The following is a 20,074-nucleotide window of genomic DNA, read 5'->3' on the forward strand; positions in this document are numbered from 1 at the left end:
GAAATGAATACAAATCACATGCTGCCTGGAAGGGCATCCGCATAAAAAGGAATAGCATGCTTTGAAAAACGATGTAAGTATGTTCAATTTGCATTTAATAGACAAAAAAAATCAATGGTATGGTATGTATTTTTCTAGCTGTCAGTCAGTCGCTGAAATAACAAGATGATATGCTTGTAATAAAACAGAAAGGCGCTGTCAGTATTACTCTAGTAGCAGCAAAGCAAAGCAGAACCACGTTAAAACCTGCTGCTGTGAAAAGCCTTCCACCGAGGAACATGTTGGGATAATGCATGGCCTGCTTTGTGAAGATAATGCTGTATGGCAGCATTTCAGGGCTTAGCAGTTCCTAGCTGAGAGCTGCTGTAGGCCTCTCCCAGACTCTTTTCCCCCTTACATAAACCAAACCATGAATAAGCAGCTTGATAGCATAAAACAGCTACTTAAAACTCTGTGACTGAGTGAATCCTTGACAGGAATATTTAATCCGGTGCTGGAGTGTATTCCGTGTTAACAGGTGTTGATGCTGCCGCTCGTGACAGCCGCGCCGTCAGAGTGCAGATGTCAGAGACACTCCATCAGTTAGCGGTAATATGTGATCACACCACACTGACCTCTGGGAAATTGAGTCTTTAATCACGACATCTCCAGACCCAGACTCCCGGTGAATTAGCATTCCTTAGATGCTATCTCATCTCGCAGGTTCCCATGCCAATTCATTCACAGAGAGGACACTGTTTGACTTTGTGCCATGCAGTGTCAATGCAATTCTGATTGATGAAAGCAGGCACCGGGGGCTGAGGATGTCTCTCTGTTGGGTGTGAGAGTGATAAGGAAGCCCCTCTGCCAACATAAACAAGCCTCACACAGGAAAACCGAGGATTTAACACTGCTTTTCCTAATTTCTCGTAAAATGTCAGCACTTTTCGGTGCATTCAAATGGATTATTGTGCGTGCCTCTCATCATTACATCCCCCCTTAATTTCCCATAAGGATCATTTGTTTTACTGACTTCCCGCCCTGAACTCACCTGCTGTGTTTAAAGCGTTAAAAAGCGCTGACAATCAAGAAGCCATTACAGCTAACTGAGAGGACGGACAGCAAATTGGTTGGCTTGCAGTAAAGCGGTAAATAAGATGGAGGAGACCCTTGTTTTTCACCGTGTTCAAAGCTGGCCTCGGGGCGGCTGTGTATCGAGTCAGAATTTAAATGTGGTAAAGAAGAGAAAACATTTAAAATGAGACTTCAGGCTGGAGAGAGAATAAAGAGTTCAATATTTGATCCAAGGTAGCAGCTGGAGGAGGTTGCACTCCAAACGCTCAATCATAATAAAAGGCTGCTTTGTTGAAGTGTCCTTCAAAGTATTATATTTTACTCAGTTTTAAAAGACAGGTCTGACCTTCAATAAACACAATCAACTCATGTTGTGAGAGTGGAAACGTTTCTGAGGTAGCAAACAGAATACATCAGGTCCCAGATTTGTTTCCTAGTTTATAACTAAGGGCAGAGTTAATATTAAAAGCTTTCCTTTTTCATCTCAGACCCAGGAAACAGTTCATTATCTTACGTTGATTGTTGTGATTTATGGTTGACCGTAAAGATGTTGGCTATCCGTCTATTTTAGAATTTAATACGATACTTGAAAGGGTCATAATACAGGTAATAAGTCAGTGCTTCAAACAGGTCAGCATGAGACTTCAGTGGTTATATCTGCATTTGTTTGACGGTTAAACAAATGTAGTAAAAGAATGCTCTCATTCTTATCATATGAACTCAAACTCAGTTCAACTCGTGGCTCATTTGATAATTGTAACACTTCCACTGCTGATCATCAGACACATTTTATTTGAAGACAAACTCACCCATGTAGAAAACTTGAATCTCTTCCAGCAGAACAAAGACTTTCTCCGCTGTTACTGCTCTTTTCTCTGGCCTCTCTTAGAGAAATTCATGATTCGAGTGGATCTTTCACCTGAAAAATTGCATAACATTGCATTATTTTTTGTGGCAACTTTAAAATCTATGAACATGTGTGACAAAACACACAGGACTATCCAACACATGTTTCCTTACACACTTTAACACTCAACAGCTATAATAATGGGCAACAAAGACAGGCTGGCAGAGAACCTATACCATAGCCTGGGGCCAGATGTTAGGCTATAACTACCAAATATTTATGACTGCCCATGAAAAATGTACCCTCTCTTGGAATAAATGTGGGGTAAAGAATTTGCTGATGTTTGATGACCTTCTTTAGCACTGGTTACACAGGGACATGTAGTAAAACTCTTGTCATAACACATAAAAGGCAATAAGATAATGAGTTCATATATATTAGGATAATAACAAAGAGTTCAAGTGTGTCTCACATACTTACACTAAGAGTTTATTAGTGCTATCATTCAATTAATGTATAGTTAATGTAAGCCTCGCTGATGTAAGAACTCAAAGTGGCATTGAGGTGATAAAATATGAGGGTTTTAAAAAAGGTAATACATTTCACTCCAGAATCCACGCATATATAATGAATGGATTTAAAATGACAAAGATAAGACCCTACACTTATTTTGCACCTCCAAATTGATGTTTTGAATTGAGAGACCATCTAGAATTCTGCTCGTTTGCAAGCTATAACCCGGGAGTATTGTTCCGTTGTGAGGCAAGCCTTGGGTAAGCCTTTCTCTTTCCTGAAGCATTCGAGTGGTAATTGAAGTTTCTCCAGGCGAGTAGTAGAGTTGTATTCTGTGTAAGCAATACGCATAGACCTTTGTCTCTGTAAATTCACAGTTTTTTAAATAACAGAAATGCTCGTGAATCAAAAAATCAAGGGGACTATTTTTGCATAATGGGTTTCCCGGTGTAGCTTTTCATTTGAGGGCTATGCTAATGTTCCCATTCAGCATTTATGAATTACATTTGCACAGCCTAGATCACTCACAGTTGTTTGTTTACATCAGTGGAGATGACTGAGCTTTCTCTTAACACGCAAGCCAAGTGGGATCTGGTGCTGATCTGTGAGCACCGCAGTGCTTTGACCTTGGACTCAGAAGAAGAAGAGAAGCATGTTCCCCATGTGCGAGGTCCACCATTAATCTCCTGATTCATTGGTGAGGCAGCATGATCCACTCTTCAAACCGGAGGTGCCGTGTTACGAGGCTCTTTGGGATCTCCGCTCTGCTGACCCCAGTGAAAAGACAATGCCCCCGCTGGGATGAATAAAACTGCTGTGTGGACGGCCATATTAAACTTTGCTGATCATTGTTGATGCAGTGGCTGCTCCTGGGAGCCGGAGCCACCTCCTTCCTGTAACCTCGTGAGATTTACTGCACCGGCCCTTATTCCTCACTTCAGCTCCGAGAAATCCCCCTTGAGCGAACCGGAGATAACATTAATGCGCCGCTGTCTAAATAGCATTCCGGCTGAGAGCTAATTCCCAATCAGATACAGTCTCTGAACAGACCCATTTGCGGGATTAGCAAATAGCTTTTCAGAAAAACGAGGCAGTGATTGACCTTCCAGCTGAACAACCTGCTCTGTTCATTGACTCTTCCTGTACTACACGGCTCTGACATCTAATTTAGTGAGCTGCTAAAGCATAACTAAATCCGTCTGTTGCCATGCCTTTCATAATGAAACATGCAGAAACAGCTGTGCCTTCCTGCGGATTATCTGTTTACTACCCGTGTTCATTCGTTTGGACACAACAGGTTATATATAGACACTTATTTAGTACAAACTTTTGTTCCCATGATTGAGGTTCAAAGGCAAAACATCCAAACTAAAGTACAGCACTGTGTAGCTGCAACCATGACAACTATATATGCTCAGTTCATGTTGGATTGAGAAAATGGGCTCTCCTTTTCATTTACAACAAGATCTTTTTTATGTTATGACCTTTATATAGAGTATACACTGAGCATGTTACTTTGTTATGGATGCTGCGTGACAAAAGGACACATAACTAAGTGTACAATGTACTGGGTCTGACAAACAGCAGATATTTTGTCGAGTAAAATGGCATCTCAAAATACATTACTTGAAAAAAACTAAGTAGGAACGATCAAGAACAGATAAAGTCGTGTTAGTCCCAGCGTGGATCGAACACATCCTCCTCACCGTGATGTTTGCAGACATTGCCGTATCAATCTTTCATTAATAATACATCATGAAATAAATGATGTTGAGGAAAATTAATGCTTGGCTTTTGGTGAATTGTATCCTCCCTAACATTGGATAAATCTACCACCTAGCAAAAGAAAAACAGAAACCCATTATTTGGAATAGATTTTAGTTCTAGCTTTAAGAGGGATATGTTTAATTCATAACTCGACAGGGTTCCAAAAGCATAAAGAAACACAATTTTTAGTAGTATGAGTCCCAGTGTTAAATCTTCTCACCCACAGGAAGGAATCTGTAACAGCCGAGTTAAAGCTTCCAGTCTCTCACCACAGCGGCCTCAGTGGACCACAATGCAATGCAGGAACAAAACATATTGTGTTGTGAGTAACAGTCTACTCTCTGCCGCCTTCATGTTTAACCCCTCTTGTAGCTAGCTTCTCAAACTTAGCGATACGCAACAAGTTCACACCTGTTCTCTCTCCGGGCCAGATGGTTGAATCTTTCTGGAACAACAGAAATTGGACAAAGTTCAGAAAAAAAAAATGTGAAATGCAATACTTATATAGACTCTGCCAAGAAAACAATAGTATCCAGCTATGTGGTTTTGCTCTAAATCTTTAAAAAATAACTAAATTACTCTACAACTGCCTGTGTATTTTTTGTAATGCTTATTATTATTTTTACAGAACAATTTGATCCATTATTAATTCATATTGATTCATATGCAGCTGTAATCACCTGGTGACCCCTGTAATGTATCGTGGGACCCTTGGTAGTTCCTGACCCCCATGTTGAGAACCACTGTATTTGTAACGATGATATGAGTTTTTCTCTCTTTGACACACTGCTATATTATCATTTTTGTGGGTCATATAGCTTTAGGAGAACAGACTAATTACTTTAATTTGTTAATAACTTAATAATGTTATATGTAAAACAGACCTTAAAACCATTTGATGAGTGTTTACCTTGAAGGGGATTCACAGTGTTAAAACTTGTGTTTGTACTGTTGGGCAGGATGTAATTAATGCGCTCAGCCTATTTGCATAAGTAATTAGCAGTGACAGACAGTGGTCTGTTTCAGTGTTCAGTCAGCCGGCTCAATGCACACACGAGGAAGGACTCACTGCAAACGCTGCGAGTGAATGTTGGCTGTTATCCTAATTTTCAATTAACATGCAAGAAAAAAAAAAACAATACGTGTCAAAACATTGAAACTCAATGTCACACAAACTGTGAGATTAAACTTGGAAGCTGTTGGGCTGCCTCACCCAGAATGAAAAGATGAGAAACAGTGAGATTAAAGTCGTGATCTGAGAAACTTTGTTCGGCTGCCACAAAAGAGCGTAATTATATAAAGCAGTCTGATAACATGTTGAATGACTCCATGTGGGGGAGACGCCTCCTCCCTCATGTGAGCTGCTGTTACACCCCTGCAGCCAGAGGAGAGGGTGATGTGTCATGACTGGGTAGGTGTACACTCCTAACAAGTGTGTGTGTTAGATATTGCACTAGGGGGGGATTTTGAGCTGACAGTGACATCATTCACATGTATCAGCTTTAATGTATGTGATTCCACGTGCCCAAACAAAATGTTAGTGCCCGTGTGTTTGACTTGCCTCACAGTGCCAGACAAGGTTGCGCTTATTACGACCATAAAGAAGCCCGGAGCTCTTGGCAGCGGTTATTTGGTGTCCTGTGATTATCTCCCATCAGCCCTGAGCCGTTCTCAATCCCCCGCTGACACGGGCCCGCCGCCACTTAATTTCATTGTCGATTATCTTGGTGAGCGTGGGGAAGAGCAGTGCTGCTGTATTAAGTTAATTGGAAGCGATAGGAGTGAGGAAGAAGCCTCTGATATAATGTAACGCTTGACCTTGGATTTCCCCCCCACCCATCTGACCTCAGCCTGCTGGGTAATTGAGTTTCTTCTTCCTGAGTAACAGCACTTTGTTGAATCGATTTTGGCCTTTGATTATCGCTAAAAACTTGTATCTGTCTCTGTGGAGGAAATATAATCTCTTTCCTGTCCCTCTCACACAGACTTATTCATACGCATAAACGACACACCTGGAGGAGAGTGTGAATAATGGCAGCCATTAATCTCCCGGACACTTGAGAATTTTCCGCAAAGCTAGCCTTGACAGCGCGTGCAGGATTTTTCATCTATTCAGGCGTTACATTGTCAGTCATTTCTGAGCTGTATACCTGCCTGTGATAGATGGGAAGGACTGCAAACAGAGAGAGCTTATCAGCCTGCAGATGGGGAGACGAGGTGATTAAAGCAGGGCAGGAACAACATCATAATTGAACCTGCTGGCATTCACAAAAGCAAAAATCCACAAAATATGACTAAAAGTCAGAAATTGTCATTTTCATCGAAAGCTCCTGATGTAGCACAATTTAAAGGCCTTAAAACAGTGTGCAATGCCCCTTTAAGTGACTCAGACTGCAATTATTGAACAATTATTAGTAATCATTTCTGAGTTATCGATGTAATTGACCAGATTTTAGTTTAAAGACTTGCTCAGTGGGATTGTTTGCAGCGTAACATTCCTACAACATTTCACTGGAGCTCCGCGGGCAGCAGATCCATCCAAAGACGCGTGTGCAGGTTTCTTCCACAGTGCCTTGTTATTCTGTGCACTTCATTTGCTTTCCATGCGTAGTTTCCCTTTTTTTTTTGGTATATTGTGCAATGTTATATACATATTATATCATCACGTGGCTGTACATTTTATACTGTAAGTCTTTGCCTTATTTCTTTCTCCTGATGATCACTTCATGGTAATTTTCTTAAGATTAAAATCTTGTTGTATTTTTCTCTACGCATGTGTCTTTTCTTTGACACATTACTGGTATTTCTTTTTTGTATCTGTATTAGCTGTATCATGTGTTGAAAGGATGATTCTAACAATAAATGATTACATATTTGGTCTCAATACCACTATTGACATTGTTTATTTGATTTGATACTACTTTGACAGTTTCAATCGGTAGTTTTGAATACTGGTTCATTTTAATACCAGAGGTGTGACACTTGACTGACGATGTCATCACATTCTGCATGTCATGTGATCACCGGTGAAGAAAGGCTCTTTAACATCACTGATGCGGAGTGCGATGACATCATTGGAGAAGTCATGCACAATGCGGTTACATCATCTGTGACATCACAGAGCCTCTCCTGAAAGTATGCAAATAGACCCCTGTTCCTCCACCAAGCTTAATTCACAAGCCGCTTGCCCTGTGTATCAAAGCTGATTGTAATCACATTCATGCAGAATCTGATGACAATCAGCTTGGTACCTTGCGGAGCCCGATTGTCCTGGTACAATCCTGTGATGGATAATTAAAAAAAAAAAAAAAAAAAAAAGATAAAACAGGCAAAGCACTATAACACCTCTATCAGCTGACACCAACAGGCAGGAATAGGGAGACAAAACACTGAGAGCGCAGCGACGGCTCGGCTATTGCCCCCATATTGTCTCCTAGTCGGTGAAAACTGCAAAAGTGTGTTGCTGAATAGAGTTAAAAGTGTAGCCAAGCAAAAGGAGAAGTATATAATCGGGGAAAAAGGGCGAGGCAACAGATAAGAAAAGAATGAGGAAGTAGGTAAAAGTACATAAAGGGTGACATCTGGGGAAGGTGGTGCACCAAATAAGAGCAAAGTGAAATATTTCTAGACCTGGTGGACAGAGCCAGTAATACAAGTAAAGTCAAAACCCACTCAAAACTGGCAGATAAGATATATTGCATTAATTCTTAGCGCCCCCAGTGTACCTCTTTGGTATTACACCTGCCAATTAAATATAGGGCCCCTAGTGGACATTCTAGGTATTACATCTGCCAATTAAATATAGCGCCCCTATTGGACATTATAGGTACTACACCTGTCCATTAAATATAGCACCCCTAGTGGACATTCTAAGTATTACACCTGCCAATTAAATATAGCACCCCTAGTGGACATTCTAAGTATTACACCTGCCAATTAAATATAGCGCCCCTAGTGGACATTATAGGTACTACACCTGTCAATTAAATATAGCACCCCTAGTGGACATTCTAAGTATTACACCTGCCAATTAAATATAGGGCCTTTATTAAGCACATATTTGTGCCTATTGGGGAATGTATGGGGATGTTTTTTTTGTAGTGTGTAAAATATGTGGTGCTTGTAACATGTCCGGGAAGGGATTACGTAAATAAAAAAACGTGGCGATTCAGTTGCTGTCCATGTTGGACCTTAGTTTCATGTCATTTTCTGCCAAAACCATTGCTACAAGAGACGCCAAGAAACACGAACATCAGACACATCTACAATTGCCCCAGGTTAGCCAAGCTTATTTGGATAAGAAATGAAGGTTAACAGTAATATATTCCCCAAAATGTTGACCATTTTCACCCATTGCTAAGTCACTGCTAATAAAACAGACACTTGATTGTCACACCTTTCTAACAAATGCGTTAGTTTCCTTTTTTTCCCACACCCTTTTTTCAAACAGTTCATAAAGATCTCACAGAAATACCTTTAAACTTTGTTAAACAAAAGTAAAAGATCCTTGCAATACTGCTTTTCACAACTCTCCAAACATCAATCACTCCTTATATCTTCCATCTGTGCTATTTGCAAGCATTGATCAAAGAGGCCAAAGGCGTGTAGGAGAGTAAAAAGACCATGGCCGAGGGGCCAGAGGAAGAGGAGTGTGCTTCAGCATCAAGAGGAGAAAATAGAGCTCAGGATCAAATGAAATGATTGAATACCAATCATGTCTTGTCCTTAAGAGAGGTTGGACTAAAGGTCCAGTCCATTATGAGTCTGATCTATTGCCAGATCTTTGAGATAAGTTGCACTGTTGGTGTCTACAGTAATGCAGTTGTACCATATGTCCTATTTATGCGACTCTCTTGTCGATTTTGAAATGCTTTATCAAATTACTTTATGAAATCCACGCACAGCAAAGATCTTTAGTCCTGACCAGCAGCCATTGCAGATACGGTCTTGGCATCAATGCAATCAGGCTGCGTGCAATCCAGGCAGCATTAATTGCAGATCAGGGAGCAGTTAGCACTATAAAAATGAGATTGGCTACCATCGATCGAGTCTTTACACAAAACAGACTGCAATTATTGAACAATTATTAGTAATAATTTCTGAGTTATCGATGTAATTGACCAGATTTTAGTTTAAAGACTTGCTCAGTGGGATTGTTTGCAGCGTAACATTCCTACAACATTTCACTGGAGCTCCGCGGGCAGCAGATCCATCCAAAGACGCGTGTGCAGGTTTCTTCCACAGTGCCTTGTTATTCTGTGCACTTCATTTGCTTTCCATGCGTAGTTTCCCTTTTTTTTTTGGTATATTGTGCAATGTTATATACATATTATATCATCACGTGGTTGTACATTTTATACTGCAAGTCTTTGCCTTATTTCTTTCTCCTGATGATCACTTCATGGTAATTTTCTTAAGATTAAAATCTTGTTGTATTTTTCTCTACGCATGTGTCTTTTCTTTGACACATTACTGGTATTTCTTTTTTGTATCTGTATTAGCTGTATCATGTGTTGAAAGGATGATTCTAACAATAAATGATTACATATTTGGTCTCAATACCACTATTGACATTGTTTATTTGATTTGATACTACTTTGACAGTTTCAATCGGTAGTTTTGAATACTGGTTCATTTTAATACCAGAGGTGTGACACTTGACTGACGATGTCATCACATTCTGCATGTCATGTGATCACCGGTGAAGAAAGGCTCTTTAACATCACTGATGCGGAGTGCGATGACATCATTGGAGAAGTCATGCACAATGCGGTTACATCATCTGTGACATCACAGAGCCTCTCCTGAAAGTATGCAAATAGACCCCTGTTCCTCCACCAAGCTTAATTCACAAGCCGCTTGCCCTGTGTATCAAAGCTGATTGTAATCACATTCATGCAGAATCTGATGACAATCAGCTTGGTACCTTGCGGAGCCCGATTGTCCTGGTACAATCCTGTGATGGATAATTAAAAAAAAAAAAAAAAAAAAAAAGATAAAACAGGCAAAGCACTATAACACCTCTATCAGCTGACACCAACAGGCAGGAATAGGGAGACAAAACACTGAGAGCGCAGCGACGGCTCGGCTATTGCCCCCATATTGTCTCCTAGTCGGTGAAAACTGCAAAAGTGTGTTGCTGAATAGAGTTAAAAGTGTAGCCAAGCAAAAGGAGAAGTATATAATCGGGGAAAAAGGGCGAGGCAACAGATAAGAAAAGAATGAGGAAGTAGGTAAAAGTACATAAAGGGTGACATCTGGGGAAGGTGGTGCACCAAATAAGAGCAAAGTGAAATATTTCTAGACCTGGTGGACAGAGCCAGTAATACAAGTAAAGTCAAAACCCACTCAAAACTGGCAGATAAGATATATTGCATTAATTCTTAGCGCCCCCAGTGTACCTCTTTGGTATTACACCTGCCAATTAAATATAGGGCCCCTAGTGGACATTCTAGGTATTACATCTGCCAATTAAATATAGCGCCCCTATTGGACATTATAGGTACTACACCTGTCCATTAAATATAGCACCCCTAGTGGACATTCTAAGTATTACACCTGCCAATTAAATATAGCACCCCTAGTGGACATTCTAAGTATTACACCTGCCAATTAAATATAGCGCCCCTAGTGGACATTATAGGTACTACACCTGTCAATTAAATATAGCACCCCTAGTGGACATTCTAAGTATTACACCTGCCAATTAAATATAGGGCCTTTATTAAGCACATATTTGTGCCTATTGGGGAATGTATGGGGATGTTTTTTTTGTAGTGTGTAAAATATGTGGTGCTTGTAACATGTCCGGGAAGGGATTACGTAAATAAAAAAACGTGGCGATTCAGTTGCTGTCCATGTTGGACCTTAGTTTCATGTCATTTTCTGCCAAAACCATTGCTACAAGAGACGCCAAGAAACACGAACATCAGACACATCTACAATTGCCCCAGGTTAGCCAAGCTTATTTGGATAAGAAATGAAGGTTAACAGTAATATATTCCCCAAAATGTTGACCATTTTCACCCATTGCTAAGTCACTGCTAATAAAACAGACACTTGATTGTCACACCTTTCTAACAAATGCGTTAGTTTCCTTTTTTCCCACACCCTTTTTTCAAACAGTTCATAAAGATCTCACAGAAATACCTTTAAACTTTGTTAAACAAAAGTAAAAGATCCTTGCAATACTGCTTTTCACAACTCTCCAAACATCAATCACTCCTTATATCTTCCATCTGTGCTATTTGCAAGCATTGATCAAAGAGGCCAAAGGCGTGTAGGAGAGTAAAAAGACCATGGCCGAGGGGCCAGAGGAAGAGGAGTGTGCTTCAGCATCAAGAGGAGAAAATAGAGCTCAGGATCAAATGAAATGATTGAATACCAATCATGTCTTGTCCTTAAGAGAGGTTGGACTAAAGGTCCAGTCCATTATGAGTCTGATCTATTGCCAGATCTTTGAGATAAGTTGCACTGTTGGTGTCTACAGTAATGCAGTTGTACCATATGTCCTATTTATGCGACTCTCTTGTCGATTTTGAAATGCTTTATCAAATTACTTTATGAAATCCACGCACAGCAAAGATCTTTAGTCCTGACCAGCAGCCATTGCAGATACGGTCTTGGCATCAATGCAATCAGGCTGCGTGCAATCCAGGCAGCATTAATTGCAGATCAGGGAGCAGTTAGCACTATAAAAATGAGATTGGCTACCATCGATCGAGTCTTTACACAAAACAGACTGCAATTATTGAACAATTATTAGTAATAATTTCTGAGTTATCGATGTAATTGACCAGATTTTAGTTTAAAGACTTGCTCAGTGGGATTGTTTGCAGCGTAACATTCCTACAACATTTCACTGGAGCTCCGCGGGCAGCAGATCCATCCAAAGACGCGTGTGCAGGTTTCTTCCACAGTGCCTTGTTATTCTGTGCACTTCATTTGCTTTCCATGCGTAGTTTCCCTTTTTTTTTTGGTATATTGTGCAATGTTATATACATATTATATCATCACGTGGTTGTACATTTTATACTGCAAGTCTTTGCCTTATTTCTTTCTCCTGATGATCACTTCATGGTAATTTTCTTAAGATTAAAATCTTGTTGTATTTTTCTCTACGCATGTGTCTTTTCTTTGACACATTACTGGTATTTCTTTTTTGTATCTGTATTAGCTGTATCATGTGTTGAAAGGATGATTCTAACAATAAATGATTACATATTTGGTCTCAATACCACTATTGACATTGTTTATTTGATTTGATACTACTTTGACAGTTTCAATCGGTAGTTTTGAATACTGGTTCATTTTAATACCAGAGGTGTGACACTTGACTGACGATGTCATCACATTCTGCATGTCATGTGATCACCGGTGAAGAAAGGCTCTTTAACATCACTGATGCGGAGTGCGATGACATCATTGGAGAAGTCATGCACAATGCGGTTACATCATCTGTGACATCACAGAGCCTCTCCTGAAAGTATGCAAATAGACCCCTGTTCCTCCACCAAGCTTAATTCACAAGCCGCTTGCCCTGTGTATCAAAGCTGATTGTAATCACATTCATGCAGAATCTGATGACAATCAGCTTGGTACCTTGCGGAGCCCGATTGTCCTGGTACAATCCTGTGATGGATAATTAAAAAAAAAAAAAAAAAAAAAAGATAAAACAGGCAAAGCACTATAACACCTCTATCAGCTGACACCAACAGGCAGGAATAGGGAGACAAAACACTGAGAGCGCAGCGACGGCTCGGCTATTGCCCCCATATTGTCTCCTAGTCGGTGAAAACTGCAAAAGTGTGTTGCTGAATAGAGTTAAAAGTGTAGCCAAGCAAAAGGAGAAGTATATAATCGGGGAAAAAGGGCGAGGCAACAGATAAGAAAAGAATGAGGAAGTAGGTAAAAGTACATAAAGGGTGACATCTGGGGAAGGTGGTGCACCAAATAAGAGCAAAGTGAAATATTTCTAGACCTGGTGGACAGAGCCAGTAATACAAGTAAAGTCAAAACCCACTCAAAACTGGCAGATAAGATATATTGCATTAATTCTTAGCGCCCCCAGTGTACCTCTTTGGTATTACACCTGCCAATTAAATATAGGGCCCCTAGTGGACATTCTAGGTATTACATCTGCCAATTAAATATAGCGCCCCTATTGGACATTATAGGTACTACACCTGTCCATTAAATATAGCACCCCTAGTGGACATTCTAAGTATTACACCTGCCAATTAAATATAGCACCCCTAGTGGACATTCTAAGTATTACACCTGCCAATTAAATATAGCGCCCCTAGTGGACATTATAGGTACTACACCTGTCAATTAAATATAGCACCCCTAGTGGACATTCTAAGTATTACACCTGCCAATTAAATATAGGGCCTTTATTAAGCACATATTTGTGCCTATTGGGGAATGTATGGGGATGTTTTTTTTGTAGTGTGTAAAATATGTGGTGCTTGTAACATGTCCGGGAAGGGATTACGTAAATAAAAAAACGTGGCGATTCAGTTGCTGTCCATGTTGGACCTTAGTTTCATGTCATTTTCTGCCAAAACCATTGCTACAAGAGACGCCAAGAAACACGAACATCAGACACATCTACAATTGCCCCAGGTTAGCCAAGCTTATTTGGATAAGAAATGAAGGTTAACAGTAATATATTCCCCAAAATGTTGACCATTTTCACCCATTGCTAAGTCACTGCTAATAAAACAGACACTTGATTGTCACACCTTTCTAACAAATGCGTTAGTTTCCTTTTTTCCCACACCCTTTTTTCAAACAGTTCATAAAGATCTCACAGAAATACCTTTAAACTTTGTTAAACAAAAGTAAAAGATCCTTGCAATACTGCTTTTCACAACTCTCCAAACATCAATCACTCCTTATATCTTCCATCTGTGCTATTTGCAAGCATTGATCAAAGAGGCCAAAGGCGTGTAGGAGAGTAAAAAGACCATGGCCGAGGGGCCAGAGGAAGAGGAGTGTGCTTCAGCATCAAGAGGAGAAAATAGAGCTCAGGATCAAATGAAATGATTGAATACCAATCATGTCTTGTCCTTAAGAGAGGTTGGACTAAAGGTCCAGTCCATTATGAGTCTGATCTATTGCCAGATCTTTGAGATAAGTTGCACTGTTGGTGTCTACAGTAATGCAGTTGTACCATATGTCCTATTTATGCGACTCTCTTGTCGATTTTGAAATGCTTTATCAAATGACTTTATGAAATCCACGCACAGCAAAGATCTTTAGTCCTGACCAGCAGCCATTGCAGATACGGTCTTGGCATCAATGCAATCAGGCTGCGTGCAATCCAGGCAGCATTAATTGCAGATCAGGGAGCAGTTAGCACTATAAAAGTGAGATTGGCTACCATCGATCGAGTCTTTACACAAAACCACGTGGGATTAAAGCAGCTGTACAGAGTCCCGCTCCCATGACACTGAAGAGGCAAGACGAAAAGTATGCAAAGGTAAGGATCTGGTATTGTAATGCATGTTTCCTTAGAGAACAATGGAGCTTGATGCTAGGAGACTATGCCACACACCAACTACTGGCCCATACAATACAGAACACCTTTCATGCATCACATATTTTTGATGCACTGACTCTAAGAAACCCAAAGACAAAAGACTGTTGAGGCCCGGTATGATTCTGTATGTCATCATTTGGAGAAATGGCTCCTTCCTCCTGATATATAAATGGTTTGCAGCACAGTCCAGTGTCATGATCAAGCGGCAAACTCTGGGGAAGAGCCGGGACGCCAATACGGAAGTGCCACAAACTGCAGTTCATATATTGGCCGATAGGCGATGACTGCAGAAAGGAGCAATTTCCATAGACCCCCATGTTAGTGGCCGACTCCGCCTACTAAGGGCTTCTCGGCAATATACAGCCTATGGTCATGATGTAATTCCTCAATGCATCCTCTCCTTTTCTGAACCCAATTTAGAAATTCTTCTGCTTGGAGATGGAAGGTATTAGATCACCGGCCATATGCCCAAATGGATGCTGGTTGCCTGGCAATAGCTGCAGTGGACAGCCAAGGAAGGATGCACCATTTAAGGAGTTTGTTCCCTCTGTGCTTTGAGACGTCAAGTAAGAAGAACTCATTATGAATTTGTGGTCATGGCTTATAAATGACAGGTTTAGGTGTGGTTAGAGTAAGGCATTGCGATCTAAAATTAAACTAAAAGTCAAATTAAGCTTCTGAAGTTTGTTTTTGCTGCAGAAAAGTAACAAACCTTTTAGCTATGTCTTCAGTGGCTGTGAGGTGTCTTGTGAGCAGGTGCACGTCATTAGAACTAATTAGGGCCTGGCGTAGAAATAGAACATATTACGCGGGAAGTGCATTCTGTACACTTCATACATCAAATGAATGGCCCAGTATGGACTTTAATCCAAGCAGTGCTGCGATGTTGATTTTGATAGTCTGAATGATTTTAAGCAATGGTGCTGCATTCGAGTAAATAACCAATATATGAAGGATAAAGCCAATCATTTGTTTTGACAGTCACTTAAAAGTTACTGGGTGGTTTTACACCTGATTTATGAAAGCTATAGCAAACTTGCAGAGAAGTTACAATAGTTAGCTAAATATTGAAAGTAGTTACTATGGATACAACTAATCAGTAAGCTAAAAGTTATGCATAAACAACTAAAAATAGCTAGCTAAAACTAATGGATAAGCAGCTAAAATAGTTGGAGAAACGTGTAGGAGAAAAAGCTAAACATGTTAGCAAACAGTATTAAATGAACTGTTAAGAAATTAATGGATTAATAATGTTGATAAACAGCTAATATAGTTAGCAAAAAAGAAAAGATGTATTATGGTATTCTACCTGATGAATTTACACATGATTTTGTGTTATCTTGACTAAGCATCTGGTCATTTCAGTCAGGAAAGTAGCCTCTTGGGTAAATAAAAACTGAATTGGCAGTGACTTTAATCGCTTGTTCTTTCCACCTTGTGAAATGTAACGACTGGTAATAAACACTGTGAGCAATTAGCAAATGCAAGATGGCTGCTGTGAAATCCATTTTTTTGTTGTGTATTCATGTGCAACGTCTCAGGTTAAAAGCTCTCATGTGACAGGCACAAAATGTTTGCATTTTCCTCCATGCTGTTTTGACAAAGCATTTCGTGTTGACAAGTTGGAGGAAAATGTCAAACAAGTGCAAAGGAAATGTCTGAGGTTTTTTTTCCCCCCGACTCTGTCTATAAATTCATGCATTCCATCTCGGCAAAGCCAGCTTGAAATAGCCTTGTTTTCATATTTAAAGCTGTGTTGTCTGTCAACAGCATGCAGCCAAACAAACACTCTCTCACGCATCTGCTGAGGATTTCTCAGGCCTCGCAAACAGCAAGATAGAGTAGATGGAGGCTTAAGCCTGGCTCACATTATCAGAGAAGAAAGAGATGGAAAACACGGTAGGAGACACAGTAGATGGGGTGAGAAAGTGAAAGGAAAAACTAATGGAAAACGGGGAAAAAACGGCACATTTAGGTGTCACGACAAGTGAGATTATACGTCATTTTCAGCCTTCTATCTCCACTCTGTCTTTAAACTACCCCTCCTAGAAAGCAGTCATCTTCTCCTCCTTTCCCCCCCCCGTCTCCTCAGGCAGGGTCCCAGTGGTTTGTGTTCTGAAGCGCAAAATTGCATGTGAGATGTGGGTCAGGTAAGGAGTGAGATGGATGTGGCTTTAAAAGAGATTAATTACATCCCATATGAGGCAATGAACTTCCTATGTGTCCTCCAGATTGCTTCAGACCACTGTTAATGACTTAAAAAGTCCATGTCTAGTCTACTAACAGGATCTAAGACCAAACACATGAGCAAAAGTAACTGAATTCTATATTGCAGATGGAATGAATGAGATGTGACCGAACCCGATAAATCCATGTTTGAGAAGTCTTAGCGCAGTGGGTTGTAGGAAGTTGATCAAAGTAAATGATCCAAGGCTGACTTCAACAATGGATTTCAAATATAATGTAGGAAAAGTTCTATACTCTGGGAAATTCAATTAGATGAAGACGGATTCAACTTTTCAACTGTGGGGGGCTGATGTAGCTTTAGGCTTTGGCAGCTTCACTAATCTCTAATTAAGACTACAAGGATTTAATATCCTTCCATCACATTGTCAGGAAGTTGAATGCAAATTGGAAATGTCTAGTTTGGGAATAAATATGAAAGGATGCAATTACGACTCGTGTATTTTTAAGAATGTTACAAAAAATACACATATATCTGTGTTAAGAAGGACAATAAGTACCCAAAGAAATCACATATTGGTGTGATGCTAATGTTTAGTCTTATGATATGATCATATATAGCAATTAATAACTGGTAAGCTGCCAGCTAAACACTACATTCACAGTAGCTACACACTTCCCATCCACACTTAAGTAGCTGTAACAGATACAGCTAAAAGACATGGATAAACTGCCAAAATAGCTAAAGTTGATGGATAAGAGCTAAAATAGTTAGCTAAACATGTTGGACAAATGCTTAAATAGATACCTAATAGTAATTGATGAACAGTTGAGATATATAACTAAGGGTCATGGGTAAACAGCAACAGCAACAGTAAGCTAAAAGTCAGTGATAAACACCTAAAATAGGCAACTAAATGTAATGGTCGAACAGTTAAAACAATTAAATTAGTAAGCTTAATGTCACAGATAAAGAGCTAAAATAGTTGGCTAAAAGCCCTGGATAGACAAGTTGAAATACAATCGATAAATGGCATCAGTGGTAATAGCAAACCTTAATGTAGTGTTACTTAACATCCACTTTAAAAACACCTGAAATCAACTCATTTGGAACATAACTGATGAAGGGGAAATGTCTTAAAAGTTAATTGCCTAAAAGGTTGGGAACCAGTGCACTATACGACGCTGTAAACTGATGCCTGGGTGGCATATTGAGAGAGTGAGAGAGCTGTTTGCAAGCAGAAGAAAAGAATATGAGCATCACCTGAAATACATCACACAGACTAACTCACAGAGACTCTGCATAAGCTTTAAGACAGATACATGAGTCATATACTTCCTCGGCTATGCTAAGTTATAAAAAGAAGAAGACTACACAGTGAGCTACCTTCATATTTTACCTGCTCACTGATTTCAACACTCTTAATATTCACAAGCCCATCAGGTATTAATGAGACTCTGATGCAAATATTCCTCCCAAGCTTGCAGCTGGTCATAAATATGAGCCTGCTGCTTTGGGAGGAAGGTGAGGTGGAGCTCCTTGCCTCCAGAGATGGTCCCAGAGCGTTAGGAGTTAATTTATTGCTCTCCTATTCACATCCTGCCTGGCTGTCACACTCATCTCTGTCTGTGCTGGTGGTGCCCCTGCCTCCTATCCTGATGTATGCTTCCTATTTAAATCCCATCTATCTGTTATGGATGACAGAAAATAATTCATGCTGCTGAAACGCTGTCATCCACAAGGACATGTTTCCCATGGCAGATATCCATATTACGGTTTTTATCTGGCGCATAGTTGTTTCGCAGCGGGGTTAACTTTGTGCTGACGGACACGCTGCAAATGAGATGTGAGCCATGCGGAGTGTGATTGCCAATAAAACACCGAGTGACAAGTACGTAATTAATGCAGCCATGCAGAGGTGGGCGCAGCGGGACGCACGGCACATTATTCTGCTCCACTGCCATTGATTTGTGTTGCAGAGATGTCATTTCACAACAAATTTGAATGTTCAGTTTCAGAGGCAGCCGGCTTCTAAAATCGACTGGTGCATTCATCAAATGTTTGAAACGCAACGACGGGACAGAGATTAATAGCTTCCGCGCTTTTGATCGCTGAGCGGCGTCAAGTTTGACCTTTGAGGCGCGAGTCGACAAGTAAATGCAATGCTTCCTGGGAAAAAACCTGTGACTGCTGACTGATAGGCCTACTATGTCTGAAGACGAAACAGTTTACCTGATTGTGAAAAGATCTGTGAATTTAAAATAAAAGATAATCAATGAATGTGGTTTTCAATGTTTCTTTGGGAGGTTGGCTTACTGTATGTCTTGAATTTTTTAATATATTTTATATTTTTCAATTATTTTAGCATTATTTAATCGCGTTGGACAGTTACATCCATCGTAAACACTTCAGGCCCAGTTAAAGCCAAACCCCTCGACCCTCCTTCAGTGGCTGCATCATCTCCAGGAGGAAGAGGAGGATGTTCAACCTGCTCTCATTGAGCCCCTTCCTCTCACCTTGGTATAACTGCGCCTGCACAGATGGCAGATTGCACAGCGCCAATTTATTCCACAGCTATGTTCTGCGTCCTCTGTGCCTCAAAGCCCGGGTCACGAGGAGGTTGAGCTGAATCAAAGGCAGAGGAGAACATATTTAGGGCAGAAGAACATGCATAGGAATATGAATATGTATCAGCGGCGGATTATGCAGCATTAAGGAACACCCTCCAGCCGTAGCATCATCTAACTAGACTGTAATGCCACAGCGAGGTCTATCTGTGCAGTAATGGGGTTGTGTTTCTACTCCAGGCTCCAAAGGCCCGCCTTCCAACGCTTTGTTTAGAAATGTGAGTGTTCCCAATTGTCTCGCGCTCCGCCTCGCTCGTTACGGGGTTCATTTACCACAAGCCCCGGAATAATCACTCGCTTTTGATTTTCCCCAAGCTTTAGCCTTTTTAAACGCTCCACCACTGGCTTGTTTGGCCAATTACAGAGCAGACTTTCTATTACTCAGCATATTGTATCAAACCGCATGTGCCATAGGGGGCGATCAGAAGGAATGCAAAACACAGCAGTGAGGATGAGAAGCTGTGAATAACAATTACTTCACATGCGTGCTACTGGGCAGGCTATTTTTGAAGTAAAGTCATTAACTGATAACATAC

The 20,074-nt window shown here is 40.4% G+C and overlaps 1 protein-coding gene across 3 annotated transcripts in view; it reads right to left on the reverse strand.

Moving 5' to 3' along the window:
* Positions 1–20,074, reverse strand: part of LOC117498866 (beta-1,3-galactosyltransferase 1-like) — a 102,176-nt gene that overhangs the window by 3,060 nt on the left and 79,042 nt on the right. For all 3 annotated transcript variants that reach the window (XR_004557616.1, XR_004557617.1, XR_004557615.1), the window contains 2 exons: positions 19,428–19,536; positions 1,863–1,972 (listed from right to left, as the gene is read on the reverse strand). The gene's annotated coding sequence lies outside the window, so the exon portion shown is untranslated. The remainder of the gene's footprint in view (positions 1–1,862; positions 1,973–19,427; positions 19,537–20,074) is intronic.

This window comes from Trematomus bernacchii, unplaced genomic scaffold (assembly GCF_902827165.1).
Source record: "Trematomus bernacchii unplaced genomic scaffold, fTreBer1.1, whole genome shotgun sequence".
NCBI lineage: Eukaryota > Metazoa > Chordata > Actinopteri > Perciformes > Nototheniidae > Trematomus > Trematomus bernacchii.